The 15438-nt window shown below is 43.5% G+C and overlaps 1 protein-coding gene and 1 pseudogene across 2 annotated transcripts in view; both read right to left on the bottom strand.

Moving 5' to 3' along the window:
- LOC309704923 (uncharacterized protein) overlaps positions 1 to 15438 on the bottom strand; it is a 535689-nt gene that overhangs the window by 137931 nt on the left and 382320 nt on the right. The window lies entirely within an intron of this gene.
- LOC309705621 overlaps positions 14125 to 15438 on the bottom strand; it is an 11364-nt pseudogene continuing 10050 nt past the window's right edge. Inside the window, exon 3 of the transcript in view lies at positions 14125 to 15030. The product of the transcript in view is annotated as an uncharacterized misc_RNA (transcript). The remainder of the gene's footprint in view (positions 15031 to 15438) is intronic.

Genomic DNA, 15438 nt, shown 5'->3' with positions numbered 1-15438 from the left:
GGCAAGACACAACAAATTTAGTGGTAAAAAGAGTCAAATTGTGACATGTTTTCTGTTGATTGATTAATACAAGTGATTTCTGAATGAAAGAAAAGTCCATTTTTGGGCTTTTGAACATGATCTTAAGAATTTTAATATGTACCTGTGTTGTCCTGTCAGCTTGGTGGGTCATGAGTGGATTATATGGTGAGAAAAAACAAAAAAAGGGGGAGAGAAGGCTGACACAGGGCCTGGTCCCGGTGTTTCTCCCCTCTCTGAATGACACAGCCAACACAACATCATTTTCCTGTTCGTTTGTTTTTGTTTTTCGTTTGTTTTGTTCTGTTTTTGTTTTTTCTCTTTATGCTTAATTACAGGCTGCTTTGCGGCCCTGAAAGCCGAGGCTGAACTGGACTCCTGCTCTCCCCTCTACGTGACACTGACCAAATGCTGCAACAGCTGGACCCACAACAACGACCTGAAAATGTCAACAGTGCTGCAGGAATGTGATCTCATGCAGCAGAGACGGAGAGCACTAAACCCAAGGCCCGTTTCACTACACGGGGGAAAATTCTCAGTCAGCTTCAGCTGACAGAGCGGTGACGAGACGCCCGCCAAGCCCGAATGAAAAGTAAGGCCGAGCAAAAGAATGCTGACCTTGATAACTCTGCATTAAAACTGTGCAGGACAGTGACGGACCAACAATGATCATCGGGCAGCAAAAAGGGCGGGACCGAGACAGGAGGAGTAACTGAGGTCAGAAGGCACCTCAGAATGGACAAAAAACACAGAAGAAGATGCAGGTTTCACCTGCGGTGAGCAGGGACACTGGAGAAAGGACTGCCCCAATTGGGGTCAGAACCAGGACGGACTGAACTTTGAGCAGCAGCAGCAGCAGCAATGGTCGCAAACGAACTGAAAAGGAGGAGGGCAGGACCCCAGGGCACGCTTCAGGCCGTGGTTTACCCAGAACACCAGAACAGGAAAGTGATGAACACACACACACATACACACACACACACACACACACACACACACACACACACACACACACACACACACACAGATTCAGAATGAAGTAAAATACACACATGAACACATGTGCACTCGTTGATTGAGTGAGAAATGACACACACACACACACACACACACACACACACACACACACACACACACACACACACACATTGGAATGCTGATTCACTGAGAGTGATGCACACACACACACACACACACACACACACACACACACACACACACACACACACACATTGGAATGCTGATTCACTGAGAGTGATGCACACACACACACGCTGATGCAATGAAGAACGCTTTGCTTATGCTGATATGCAAAATGCTGCACACAAACATCCCAATACATAATTTTTATGAGGAGCCATTGATTACTTAGAATGTGTTATATGTCACCCAGAGGGCATTTATGTAGAGTTAATAAGGTCTAAAACGGTTTGGTTATGAAAACAATGTCTGTGCGTGATGTCTGTTTATGGCTCAAGGCCTTGACTGAATTCTTTGCTGTGCTTCACACAGCACTGAGGAGGAACAGTGGCACAGAGTGAAGATGATGAATTAGTGGTGTAAGTTTTAGGAGTACGGCATTTTCTGTGATTGAGTTTTAATACAAGGAGGAACAAAAGGTGTTACGGCACCTGAGGTTCTCATTCCCACACAATATTGTCCCGGCAGGAAGCAAAACGTTCCTGTGAATTTCTGATTGATTGTTTGGTTTTGCTCAGCGCTAGCTTGATTTTATCAGTGAGCTTTGGCTTGTGTTCTTTCTCGTAAGCGAGAGAGGGATAGTTTTATGCTTGGACATGTCTGCAACGGGCCCTAGTTTGTGTTATTGTTGTTAGTGTTTTGTTTGTTACGTCTGTTTTCCTTTTTGTTACAGTGCACTGAGGAAAAAACACATCTGAGATCCACCAGTGGTGATGTGGTGATATTTTGTGAGTTCATGATTTAACAATCAGCTCTTTAAACCAGGCCTGAAAGCGCTATAAAATATTATTACTGTAAACAGTTGCAAAGTATTTTTCTCCATGATTGTAATTGGCTTGGGAGAAATTCACTTATAGGGGACACTGATCACATGAGAAGTCCTCAGTCTAAAAGGATTGCAGCGAGTCAATCCGGTCCAAAAAGAAAAAACAAGGAATTGTTTTCCTTTTAAAATGATGACGTCATCTTGCTGGTGATGGAGGCTCGAATAGGTCGCGCGTGAGACTCGATTATCAGCAACATCTGGTATGAATGTGTGTGAATGAATGCATGTGACTGGACTGTGATGGACGGACTGAAAGTTTTGACTGACTTGACACTGAGACAATGACTGCACCAACTTTAGGATTAGTAAATGCCAACAAACAATTCACCCAGCCGGCAAGAGAAGGGTGGATGCTTCGCTTTGTTTTGTTTTGTTCTTGCAGGAGCAGGAGGATAAGAGAGACTGGAGGAGGAGACTGTAGCTTCACAGGCGAGTGTGGAACTGAGATTTAAACCGTTGGTTGTTAATTTTGAGTTACTGATGTTTGCATTAAGAAAAACTGTGCTATAGTAGCTTCGTTTTGATTAAGGTATCATGTTATATTATTGGGAATGCCAAATGATACAGTGGAAAAAACTTTTGATATCACTCATGACTGGAATATGTTACTATTGACCATAGAAGGTCACTGTAAAAAAAGTCAGTTAAAGTTTATAGAGGAAGATCGCCAAAACCTTAACAATGTTTATGAATAACAGGGGAATGGTAGACTTGCCATATTCAAAATAGAGATATGCCAATTTTGTATGAAGCACATGACTGATAACTGTTCTGTCCTGAGCTTTTGTTTTTTATAGCACCCACTTGACCACACCAACAGTTTTCACACCAAAGGAGGGGAATTGCAAATATTGGAGGGAGGAATACTAATAAAAGTGGAAGTTGAGTTTGAACATGAAACACTGGTGATATGAAAATTTCCATGAGTTTATTTGTGTGTTTAATAATTTAGCTATGGTAAGACTTAAGCTTATAATGTGTTAGACTTAGAAATGGTTCATTAATCTTTGATTTCTTCTACACACACATAGATTATGATTAGAATAAGTCCGGAATATAACATTTTGAACCAAAATTTGAATCATTAGAAGAACAATGGATAACAATATTAGATTATCAAGGCTAGGGAGAGAGGTGTTTTGGTTTTCTGTCTCTTGCAGAGAAAGGAACAGACACCAGACGGGGACACGGAGTTATGAGGACCCCTAACAGCAGAGACAGATGTAGGGACTGCCGAGACAGCAACTGGGGTCAAGTGTCATGACGTTTGGGCTCCTTGAGAAGATGGATCCCATGAACACAGCAATAACCATGAAGGGGTTGGCAGAAACCAGGAACACCAGACCAACGAGGTTCGAGAGGCTCTTGGCAAAAAGGGGGACACGGCGGTGACCACAAACCCATAGATCTTTGTTTGAAATCGGGGCAGAATAATCCCCAGAACTGTGCAACGACTAAAGGGTGGTCTAACCCCGGAGGTCGAAGGAAGAAGCTGAGAATCACCCAACTGGAAGATATTGGTAGCTGCAGCAATAAAAATAAAGCTGTGGGAAAATTGGGGAGTGATGGGAGAGTCATCTGTAACTGATGGTATGGTTGTAAATCTAACTTTGCTTGCATCTGAACTGCGTAAACACAGAGGTCATCACACATATGGTCCACCCGTTAAAGGGGGACAGAGGGCCTCAGGACCAAGGAGACGTGGACATTGCAACATTAGAGTGTATGTTGTAAGTGATCTCTTTGAGAAAAGAGATCAAAGGGGGAATGTTGAGATTATTCTGTTATCATATGTTACCTTATATATGTAATCAAAGTAGTTGAATTATGATACTGCTGTAGATCATATTATACCCTTTAATATAGAGTGTGTGATCAGTATGTAGTTTAGTCCTCATTATACTTTTGAGTTAAAAGAACATAATCATTTTGTAGTTCATTAGATAAGTGTGCATCACTCTGTATCCTTGATCGGCTGTGAATGTCTTATACTGTTTTCTTGACATGCTTTACTGCTGAATCATCAAAAGAAGGTTGTAAGCAGGAGACTTGGTGTCTAGGGAGATAGACAACATTCCATACCCCCACCTTTGCAGGGAGCAGAGAAGACAGGGAGCCGAGGTCATAATTTAGGCGCCGTAAGAGAGAAAGAATGTGAATGTTTAGGCTTTTACGACTAGGTGGGGGCCACTAGAGAGTATAAAAAGCTGAGTAACCCGTCACCATTTTGAGACATGCTGCTGACCCTCTGCAGGCATCTCTCCCGTCCGGACGTTGTAATGCTCTTATGTGTTGAATTGTATGGAAATAAATGATTGTTGATTGAGCATTTATACACCGAGTATTGTCCTTCCTTCAGCCCAAAGATTCAAAGAATTGGGATTTTTAACACTATAAATAAAGGAGAAAAAGTCCGTTTAGTTTCATTTCCTAGAGCTCAGAGTTACACTTCACATTCCTGCAGTCACATCAGAATCAGATCAGAATCAGAAACTTTATTGTCATTGTCATGAGAACAACGAAATGAAGAATGGTCCCCGATCATTGCATCATCCCTAGCAATATCAAAATATAAATAAAACAATAAAATTCAATAAATAAAATAGATAGAATACTTAAAATACTAATAAGATATAACAGTAAAACATTCACATACATTCCCACACACATGCTTCAGACCGTGCATAGATTAACACAAGAGTGGCGTGATGGACATTTTTTTGTAGTATTCAGATGTGTTATTGCAGTTGGATAACAGCTGTGTTTGAGTCTATTAGTCCTTGCTCTGATTGCCCTGTACCGTCTGCCTGAGGGCAACAGTTCGAACAGGGAGTGGCCAGGATGTGAGGTGTCTTTTATGATGTTTTGGGCCTTTTTAAAACAGTGGGCGTTGTGTAGAACTTCCAGTGTGGGGAGAGGGCAGCCAGTGATCTTTTGGGCGGTGTTAATGATCCCTTGGAGTGCTTTCCTCTGAGCCCCTGTGCAGCTAGTGTACCAGATGCATATGCAGTAAGTTAGAACACTCTCAATGGTGGCTCTGTAGAAGGACACCAGCAGTCTCTGTGTGATGTTATTCCTCCTGAGAATTCTCAGGAAGTACAGTCTCTGTTGGGCCTTTTTCAGCAGCTCGGAGGTGTTCACACTCCAGGAAAGGTTCTCCTCTATATTGACTCCCAGGAAGCGGAAGCTTGCCACCCTTTCTACACAGTCCCCATTTATGAATAGTGGTTGGATCTCTGCCTTTTTCCTTCTGAAGTCTATTATGAGTTCTTTGGTTTTTGAAGTGTTGAGGAGGAGGTTATTGGCCTTACACCATGACGTCAGCTGCTCCACCTCGTCTCTGTACGTAGACTCGTCTCCCTTGGAAATGAGCCCCACCACTGTGGTGTCATCTGCAAATTTCACAAAGATGTTGCTGTGGTGGCGAGGAGTGCAGTCGTGTGTGTAGAGAGAGTAGAGCAGTGGACTGAGCACACAGCCCTGGGGTGAGCCAGTGCTGAGACTCAGGGCTGAGGATGTGTGATGGCCAACTCTGACTCTCTGTCTACGGCCCGAGAGGAAGCTGTTGATCCACATGCAGGTGCTGTATGGAAGCCCCAGGTCTTGTAGCTTGGCCACCAGTTTGTGTGGAAGGATGGTGTTAAAAGCTGAGCAGTAATCCACGAAGAGCATCCGCACATAGCTACCATGCTCTTCCAGGTGAGTTAATGCAGCATGGAGTGCTGTGGCTACAGCGTCTTCCGTGGATCGGTTTGCTCTGTAGGCAAACTGGTGTGGATCCAGGCTGCGGGGCAGGGCTGCTGTGATGTGTCTGCGGACCAGCTTCTCAAAGCATTTCATTACCACTGGGGTGAGTGCCACCGGTCTGTAGTCATTCAGGCCGGTGATGTGGGGCTTCTTAGGCAAGGGGACTATGGTGGAGGACTTCAGGCAGAGTGGGACAGTCGCCTGTGCGAGGGATTTGTTGAAAATCCTGGTGAAGATCCCAGCCAGCTGTCCTGCACAATCCCTCAATATTCGACCTGGTACACCATCAGGACCCGCCGCCTTCCTCGGGTTAACAGCCTGCAGCATGCGCCTCACCTCGTGCTCTTCCAGGGTGAGGGTGGTGCTGCTATGGGTGGCGTGTTGCTGCTGTGGCTCCAATACCTCCGGTACCCTGGTCTCAAAGCGGGCGAAGAAGATATTCAGCTCCTCTGCCAGCTCCAGGTCACCGTCCGCAGCTCCGAGATTGATCTTATAGTTGGTTAGGTGCTGGATGCCTTGCCACACCTGCCGGCTGGTATTACTCTTCAAATGGTCCTCGATCCTCCTCCTATAGTCCCCCTTTGCCTCTCTGATGCCTCTCTTCAGGTTGGATCGGGCTGTGGTGTAGTAATCCCTGTTGCCAGACCTGAACGCAATGTTCCTCTCCTTCAGCAGCTGCCCAAACTAAAGCTTCACTTTGGTCCAACATCTACATGTTAACATGAAACACAGACAGACTCAGAACATCTGGAACATCTGCACTTTGACCCAAACTGTTATAGCAGGATATTTTCTACATATTTCTTATGTTGGACCTGTTTGAACTGTAAATGACCTGTAATCATCTGTAAATGGTGTGAGACACACTGAGGCCACCTACAGGGCAGCTGGGGAACAGCAGGGATCTGAAATCATATGAGACGTTAGTGAGTGAGAAGAACAAACGGACTTAAGATGGGTCGAAGTGATCAAAGTTGGTCTAAAACAGAAGATAAATCCACTGATTCTTTGTAAAGTTCATCTGCTGCTCACATGAATCCATGAAAGATTTATTTCACTGAATGTTTCTTCAAAGCTCATTTCAACCTGTTGAAGTCATGAATGAAAGTGCAGACTGAGAGTGGATCACATGATGTTTAAGGTTTGTCATGTGACATGTTCAGTATTGTCACACATGTCTAGATTGTCCCTGATATCATAACTGCTCAAACACTGATGATTATATTTGAAGAATTATTCCTGATGGCAGCAAAGTTTGAATGGAGCTCTCTGTCTGTGCTGATTTGTCGCCCTCTGGAGGTCAAAGCACAAACCTACAGGGCAGCTGGGGAACAGCAGGGATCTTAAATCATACGAGATGTTAGTGAGAAGTTAGAACAAACGGACTTAAGATGGCTCGAAGTGATCAAAGTTGATCTAAAACAGAAGATAAATCCAAAGCAGCATCAGATGAATGTTACCATTTCCAGTTACGGCGCCCTTCATCTAATATGGAAATGTGTTGTTTTTTTTTGTTTTTTTTAGCCGTGTTGTTCTTCCTATTGTGTTTAGGCCAGAGATGCTCTTCAAACAGCTGACAGACATGACCACATTACAAGAACATGGTGTGAGTCCGATTTGATATTCCAGTCAACGCTGAGAGACCTTAACCAGGAAGTCAGAGGTCAGCTGATGCTGCGAGCAGGAAGTGAACCAAGGGAAAGGTCCACTCTACTCAATCTCAAAGAAAATATGCTGGTGTTTGTTGATGTTGATGGTACAATAAAAATATATAATATAATAAATAATAAAATATCATGTGATGATGAGATGTGTTGTTGGTGTTTGTATTTTCTGTAAATGTCTTTTTAATGTAAATGCTTTGTTCCAGACGGACAGGGAATCAGTTGCTGTACGATGACATCATCTTGATGTTGACGAGGAGGGCGAGAAAAACTAGTTTTGTCCTGCAGATGGCGATCTTGCACCGTGTTCAGAGAGCCGACACTTTGATGGTGCTGCTCTACTCAGCTTACTTTAGCCTGGGTTGGACTCTATATGAGCAGCTTCCACTCTGGTTTCACTCTTAAACACACTTGTTTGATTTCACTTGTAAAAGTTGAAGAATAAATATTTTATTACAAAATTATTTGTTGATGCATTTTTTTAGGGTCAAATATCTTGTTTGATTTGAGGAATGAACTGTTAGGGTGGAAAAAGTGAATCAGGTTAAAATAGTGGTGCTTTATATCAGTGAAGATGTATAATGTAATTTAAAATGTTGATGATGGGTTGTAGTGGGCTTGTACTTACAAAACTGCCTCATTTTATTGGAACGATCCACAGTTGCATCCATTCACGGATGACATCTGACATCATTTGACATCTGGTCTGAACACGTTTGTACACAAGATGCCTCAGTTCTGGATGTTCCCACAGACTCCTCTGTGCACCTAAAGAAAAGGTCAAGGGTCAGCAGCACATGTAGTTGGGACAATTCTTCAGTCGAACAAACTATACAATCATTTTCCTCCAATGACGACTTTTCACTTGCAGAAATGGTCCTGTGTGATTTCCAGGCTGTGATATAAAAACTAGTTCCTAATGGCAGCGACTCACTCAGTAAACATGTGTTTCCTTCACCAACCTCACACACAGATCCAATAAGATCAGGAAGTGGGCAGTATAGTACAATATGTGTTATTCTGTGCTGCACTGCCCAAACTAAAGATCTGCTGAAGTGTTGGAAATGATCCAGATGTTTATTTTGGACGATACAGCAGAAGATCAGACATGAAAGTGGAGATAACACAGAAGACCTGCAGCAAAGGTCAGAGGTCAGACTGGGCCCCTGGATTCAACAATGAGCCAATGATCATCAAGCAGTGACTAAAGCAGAGCCCTGACGTTCTGACATTCATCACACAGTCAGAACAAATGTCTGCTGATGACTTCATCTCATGAAACGACTGATAGATGTCAGTTCATTGATCAGCTGAGCTGCTGATCTTCATCGTCACAGAAACATTCAGCTTGTTTCAATCAGTAAATAACTCCCACTACTCCCAGTTTGAACTGTTCCCACTCAAAATGCTGTGAGAACAATGATCATTGTAGAACTTCACAAACATCACGTGTTGTTTTCCACATGTAAGATCAGCAAACACACAGAAACTTCCTGTTGCCACACACGGCCTCTAAAATCTCTTCCACGCTTTCTGTCTGAAGTCCACTCTCTGTGTCGGATCCACAGGAAACAACAAGATCTTATTAACATGGTTTTCAATGTGTCTCCTTCCAAAAAGTCCAACCAATGAACAAATGTGTGTATTTGTGGAGGCCGAACAAAAGCATGACACATTTCTCTGTTTCTATAAACTGGAGTCAAACACAAACATGAAGAGTTTCACTGACAGACTCCAAAATGCCCCCACAGTGGATCAAAGGGAAATCCTACAGTGTGGCCAGAGACTCTTAATGGCTCCAACATCAACACATCCACAATGTTGGATCCAGTTGTGCCTCACAGAGTTACTAAGACACACCCTCTGCCAGCATCACAACAGCTCCACCTGCTTCACCTGCCTCCTCAGCATCTGTACACCTGAAGAGAAAAGAAAGGCTCCAACAGCTCAAATCTACAAAGGATTCATGAAGTTTCATCCAACAATAACATGTTTGCCTTCCACAGTGTGCTGTTAGACACCACTGTACCTCTGCCATTTCAAAAAGAGCAGCTTGGGAACATTTTGGCTCCAAACACTTTGTGTTTAAGTTCTTTGTTTTCTTTGTGAAGCCGACAACATCTGGAGCTTTGTGACTCATAGAAACATCATTTTGTTCTTTAGATGACAGCAGATTGGGACTGAATAATCAATCACTATCAAACCAATAAAGACAAACATGCTGATTTTACAGGAACTTTGTTGGAGAAGCTGCAAAGACATGAAACTGGTGGAGATCCCAAACCAGTTGATAGTGCTGGTTATTCCAAATAAAGCTGTTTCCCTTTGAGATGAAATGACTTTGTGTCCTGATATATAATAAAGATGTTGTTGTTTTTGAGCCCCTGTATTAAAAGTAGTTTAAAGTCAGCTTGAGTTTGATGTCTTTATGTCAAAGCTGCTCATGATGTTGAGCTGCTGATGGAATAAAAACAATATAAAAGCATGTAGTCCAGAATTAAATGTAGCCTGTTGTTAGCTGAGGTCCACACACAGTGTTTGACAGTGTAAAGTGTGTGAAAGGGCTGCTGGTGGAGCTCACTAGGATGAGCAGGTGACCACGAGGTGGAGAGCAGCTGGCCTGGCTTTGACCCGGGCCACGCCCCCTTTCTCTCTGCTTTGCTGTCACTTATCTTCACTGCTCTGTCCAATAAAGCTGAAAAAGGCCCCGAATCAAAGAAATCTGCTGCAGCCTCTGAAACGTCTTCTGTTTCCTTCCCGACGGCTTTTTCACCGTCAGCCCATCAGACAGTCCAGCAGCATTTATGATGATGTCATGATGTTGAAGAGGCTGCTACGGTGGCCTCCCATGACCCCCAGCCTCATCACAGCTGAGATGCAGACATTTGAAAACATTCAGCAGACAACTGAATAACAGTCCAACACAACAGTCTGTGTGCAGACACACACTGACCTTTCATAGAGTCAAACACAGCTGGTTGAGTCATTTCTCTGTGAGTCTAAAGTGAATCTAGTATTTGAAAGTCCACTTCCTGTATTTGTTGTTGAAGACTTCTTCAGCTTCTTCTCAAGGACATCAGCTGCTTGTTTGGCAGCAGAGGCAGTTAAGAAGCTTCCTGAAAAACACTGAACAGTGAGTTCACTGTGGCATATGACAGATTCAGCTCTCTGTGTGCAAATGTGTCTGTGTCGACCTTTCAAATGCTGTTGAATCCAAAACATCAGCGGCTCCTCGGCTGCTCGCTTCATGCACTTCTGTCTGTGTGACAGTCCAATGACATCACAGCTGTTTCCAGCCCCAGTGTCTCAGGACTGGACACCTTTAAACATGTCGAGGATCAAACAGCGTCCAGCTAAACACACATGAAACTATCAGAGCTGACAATCATTCCAATAACATCTAATGGTTCATGTATGTAGACACAGGACTACAAGGAAATGGCTCTCAGCATCTGGCTGTGGGAACACATGAGTCCCTGTTTGTGTTCAGATTGTGTGCATGTTTTAGACGTGTGTCACATGTAGAAACACAACAATCCCACAATGACACACAGATGTGTTTGACACAGCTGTGCAGCTGTAAGTTGTTTCTAATGATTCATTGAAGCTCTTCTAACATTCTGGAGACGATCAGTACATGAATCTGTTCAACACGACAACAATTTGACTTCAGTGTGAACGTTTGCATTAAATAACCTTCTTCATCCAGCTGACAGCATCTTCATCCTATGATGTGAACAGTTCCTCCTGTTGATGACAAACCTCTGACAGGATCTGCTTGAGGAGCTTTTTCATGTGCAGCTCTCTGAGCTCAGGGCTGAGCTGCTGTTTCATCTTTAAGAGCTGCTGCCTCCTCGCCGGACTTGTTCTCCTCTTCTTCTCCTAATGACACCATTTCTGCTTCATATTAAATTCAATAAAGATGCTGACATGTATCTGTAGCAACAACATCATTGAATCTAGAACAACTGGAGCCAAACCAGTGGCTCTGCTGGGATCACTGGTGAGCCAACACTTCCTTGTTGATGCAGATTTCAGGGCTTCCTTTTGCTCCTCCGTTATAACTGTTCTCTCTTCTCAACACATGATGACACAAAGGAATCAGCAGTGACAAAGATGATGCTGAAGAGAAGCACACACTTCACACATATAACAGACCAGTGCAGTTACACACACCTCTGCTCGACATCAGGCCTCAAACAAAGACACAAAACACTAACTTGACTCTAAACAGAAGAAACGAGCAGCTGTTTCTGTTCTGTGCTTATTTATATTTGACACACATGCTTCTCTTTGTGCAAACACACATCGCACTATAAGGGTAACCTCGCACACAATGATTGGACAGCACAGTGATGATGCTGGGAGATCCTATACGCAGCAACACAGAAACACTGAGAACTTTAAACAATGATGGAAAGTGTTATAAATGACTTGTTGGCCTCTGATCTGTCACAAACAGCTGAAACGTGTCTCTCATGAGTCACATGAAGGTTTTTGACAGAAAGGACAAAAAGTAGCTGCAGTCAGTTTGTGTCATTTTTATATTTATTCATCTGGGAGAAAAATCTGAGGGACATTAAAATGTGTTTTCAACAGAGACAAGAACATGAATATAACAGAACAGGTAAATGAAGATGTTTCAAGTAAACAGCTGGACTGATCAGGTCCAAACACAGAGTGATAAACTTGTCAAACAGCTGTCATATCTTTATATAGAAGCTCTTTATAAATGCTGCTCACTGCAGTCTGTTTACTAATAATGTCAAAGTGTTAGAAACACAGAAACATCAGAATGGTCTTTGTTCACAGAAACCTGTCTGGGATCCTTTGTTGTTCTTTTGATGCAGAGTTACATTATAAATATAAAGAGTTATTTCAGAGTCTCATCAGTTTTCCTGCATGTCTTTATTTAACACATCAGCAGGGCTGAAGCTCTCATGTTAAACACACACTGATCTATGGACACGTTCATGTGTTTCTAACAGAACCAGGCTGTTATCAGCCTGCACTAACATTATGTCACACACACTGAATGTAACAGTGACAGTTTACATCATCACACAATCAGCTGTGATTGTTTCACTGTCATCAAACGAGTCAACAGGAAGTAGAATCAATAGAAACCAATCATTTACTGACAGCATGTCTGATGGAAATAAGTGCAGATTATGTATGAAGTCTAACTGCACACAGTAACTGTGTTACAATAAGGACTTAACAGCGCCCTCTGCTGGAGTGTTTCAGTACTGCGTTAACTAGAATACACCACCTCCTCCTCACACCACCTGCTACAGCTCTACTCTTCTATGACTACAGTCATCCACAGCACTGATGTGAGGTCACATGGTTCATATGTAAGGAGCACAGCTGACCTCAGGTCAGTTTAATGACTGTGAGCAGCAGCTGTGTTATTGTCACTGTGACAGGGAGACACTCTCAGACACAGCGCTCATGTCAGCTTGTTCTCATGCAGGAGGATCAGGAGCTCCATGTTTGTCTTTCTGTTTGAATCATGATGTGTTTGTGCCATCAGAGTCTGTCATGAGTACTCAGGGTTTCACAGCAGCTCTTCTGGATGCTGACGAGGACTCCAACCTCATGTTTCACCTCTCTGAGCTTCTGATGTCTGTGAACACTCGTGTTTCTTCTCTGGGCTCATCTGGACAAAAACACCTTTCTGTGTTTGGCTGCAGCCTCATTCTGACTGACAGGAAGTGTGTTATCCATGAGCTGCACTTCTGTGAGGAAGTTTCCTGCTGTGTTTCCTGTCTGTGGACAAACACGAGTGTTCCAGCTGAGGACTTGGTTCCTTCCACCTGTCCATACAGGACATCACGCTGTCTGCAGCTCTGTAAATGCAGCTCCAGGTCCTTCCACGTGCTGCTCTGTATTTGTGCAGTTTGTAGTGTGTCCTGGGAAACGTAGCACACATGGTGTTCTTCTGCTGTTTCCTCCTTTCACTGAGTGTGAAACACTGACGCTGTGCTGTTGTTCACAGAGGGGAGCTGATTCTAGCTGCAGCTGGACTCTGTCATCTAACTGAATGTGTTGGTGCTGATCACGGGGCTCTGAGGGGGGAGCAGCAGGAGGACTCTGGATGCTGACGTCAGTGTATCTGTGGAAGCTCCCACAGCGTGTCTGTCATTCAATATTGTGCTGTATATTGTATCTATGCAAAGATGAACAGACTGTGTGTTCACTGGTCTCTGTGCTGCAGCTCTGATGTCATCATCACTCCCTCCTCCACCCTCAGCAGTCCCAGCATGCTGCTGTGGTGCACCCCACCCTCACTCTACACCTGAGCCACAGACCACACCCTCCACCTCAATATACACCACAGTTTTCTCTGCTGTGGAAATGAGATCAGGAGGAAATCATCATTATTATTATTTAATAAACGCTCACATTAATGTGGGCTTATTTGTTTCATATTAGAAACATTAGTTGAGTGTTTTTAGTATAAAATGGTCAAAGTCCCTCTTTTTGCTCCTCCCCTCACCTGTGGATGGGCGGTGCTGTTACCGTGGTGACAGCTTGGATGTGTTTCAGTCCTGCCTGGTTATCACTGCAGGAATCTTTCACATTTATTACAGGTAATAACTCTGATTTTTCTGTGTATTATGAACCAAATGTATCCTGATACACACAGAGATGGATGAGCAGAGGTTGTTTTTGCAGTTTATGTAGTTACTATGGACTTAATGCATACATATTATTAAAATTAGGGCTATAACAGTTGTATTGATGTATAGCAACTTGAAATGCTCCCACAAATGGCTCCACAGCATGTAAAAATATAACAAAAGCTCTGGCGGACTTGGTTCTGTGGTCAGTCTTAAAGGGTGAAGTTAAACTCTGTAATCTTCACTGTGTCACAGAGTTCAGTGAGTCCCGTTATTCACAGTATCAATCAGATCATCAGAGAACAGCTGATCAGCAATCAGTGGTGCCAACAGCGCCTCCTGTGGTGAGAGGATGCAATAATGCAATGTAGCATTTTTCCACTCAACACTTGCAGTCATGGAAACTGTCTGTTGGATCAGCACAGGGACACTGAGTCACCACGAGACCAGAACATAAACCCAGGATAAAGAGTTTGAGTGAATGTGGTGTTGAAGGTGTGGAGGTGGATCAGAGTGTCAGAGGAGACTCTGTAGAAGGACAGAGTGCCAGCAGGACAGTCCACATACACTGCTGCTCTGTTAGAGACAGAGGAGGAGGAGGAGGAGGAGATGGATGTTACTCTGTTATTGTGCCTGACAGACTGAGGACCATCATCAGTGCACCACAGACTCCAGGACTGATCATTCCATCCAAACAAACAGTCATCACTGCTTCCTTTCCTTCTGATGCTTCTGTAACTCACTGATATACAAACGCCTCCTCTCCACTCGACCTCCCAGTAACAGCGACCAGTCAGACCATTTCTACACAGCAGCTGACAAACATCAAATCTGTCTGGATGATCAGGATATGACTGAACCTCCTCCACATATGTCACCTTCCTGTTGTTGTCAGACAGTTGGAACCATTCGTTCACTGTGTTTGTGTCGATTGTGAGTTGACAGGAATCTGATGGAGAGAACAAACACAATCCAGCTGCAGTTATTGATCCATCATCTGTTCATTGATTGACACTTTGATGATGACTCCTGACATGATGAAGATGGTTGAATGTGTGCTGCTTTGTTTTCATGAATCCCATTAAAAACACACTTACACTTCCTCAGACCTGGTCTCAACCATCGGACTCCAGCAGGCTCCACCCTGAAAGGAGGAGGGGGGTCAGAGCAGCACAGTCAGCACGCACACATGGACATTACATGGCTCTCACACACACACTGTTACACACTGAGCTCAAAGCTCGGCTCCACTGTTTTATTCAAAGAAATCTACATTTATTTATCAGCACATTTAAAAACAGCTTGAGCCAAAGTGCTGCACAGAGTAGAGAGAAAATAGGAAACATACACAGTAATG

Source organism: Aulonocara stuartgranti, assembly GCF_965226115.1.
Source record: "Aulonocara stuartgranti genome assembly, chromosome: 4".
Taxonomy (NCBI): domain Eukaryota; kingdom Metazoa; phylum Chordata; class Actinopteri; order Cichliformes; family Cichlidae; genus Aulonocara; species Aulonocara stuartgranti.
The sequence above is the reverse complement of the archived record's forward strand: the minus strand, read 5'-3'. Positions and strand labels throughout refer to the sequence as shown.